Below are 1,383 nucleotides of genomic sequence, written 5' to 3'. Positions count from 1 at the left end.
TACTAAACTGTTTAACATGAAAACAGTATTTTAGTGTTGAAAATTGGCTGTAAATTTACAGCAATTGCTTACAGTGTAGCACATTGGTCATGTTCACTTTGTAGAAGTGCTGACTTCCTTTCTACTTGATGCGTCTTTAAGTTTCACCAGCATCAGCTGGGCTTTGCTGCTGGGTCTTGGCAGGCAGTTCACTGTTGATGCTACCTCTGATAGTACACACACACAACAGCACCGTGTACTGCTCTTTGCTGTCCTTTGGGCAATGCAACTATTTTGGCAAATGGTAGGATTTTGGCAATCAGCTGTCTTTCAAGCACATTCAATTCAACCAATTCTGGTGGGATTGCTGCCAACTCCAATTTATTTGCAACTGCAATAAATGGCATGCTTCCATTGTTCAAGTGGTTGTCACAATTGTAGCAGATCCACTCCTGCGTCCTCTCCTGTGGAATGGTACATGTAGCTGAGCAATGACTCTCACAAACATTACCATATTTCCCTGTTAAGCAAGGAACTACAGTATGACTGATTTTCACAAATCTTGACCCGTTGCAACGCTTGACTCTATTGGGAAACAGAGTCCTGTGACACACTGTACAGACATAGGTGGGTCCATGGCGAATTCTCTCAGAATGCAGATATGGCAGCTTGCATCACACTGTTGATCACTGACTGGAGTTGTGGAGTTTGCTGACTGTGATATACAATCTTTCTGTATTTCCTTTTTTATTCTGCACACTGCAGTGCACACTGCAGCTTGTGATTAATGTCAAGTGTATCCTTTGTAGCTAATTTGTCTCTTTTGTGCTGGGTACAGCGCCGTATATGATGCAGCCTGAATGCTGGGTCAATTTGGTACTGCCGGTACTGTGGTACTGCCGGTTACATTCTGAACAGCTGGCATATTTCTTTTTTTCCTTATGTTTTTTCTAATGCTTTTCAGTCTTGTGGATATGGCTTTGTCTTTAGGTGGTACCCTTGCTTTTCTTTTTTTCCCCTGTTTATTTAGCTTGAAGACATTTTTTACAGTGTTTGCTCATTCATCCTCCCCATGATTCCTTTTTGGATTTTTGTGTTCTGTGTCTGCATTGTGACTGAAAGTCAGCATAACTGCTTTTCGATCAGGGTGGGGCAAGCCTGCGGCACTTCTTGGGTGAGAATCAAAGACTCCATACCGCCCTGATCTGTTGCGGAAAACAGCAAGGACCTCTGAACTCACAAGGATTAAAGCATGGCTGACATTTTTTTTAAAGACACTGAAGTTGTTCCAAAAGAGTTAACCATCCAATAGGGCCATCTTCTAGCTCAGGGGTTCTCAACCTTTTGCAAGCTGGGCCCCCCCAAAGCTGGTTCATTGCAGTTGGGGCCCTAGTGCCCTACGCC

The sequence above is a fragment of the Etheostoma cragini genome, chromosome 11 (assembly GCF_013103735.1).
Source record: "Etheostoma cragini isolate CJK2018 chromosome 11, CSU_Ecrag_1.0, whole genome shotgun sequence".
In the NCBI taxonomy this organism is placed as follows: domain Eukaryota; kingdom Metazoa; phylum Chordata; class Actinopteri; order Perciformes; family Percidae; genus Etheostoma; species Etheostoma cragini.
Note: the sequence above shows the minus strand (reverse complement) of the source record.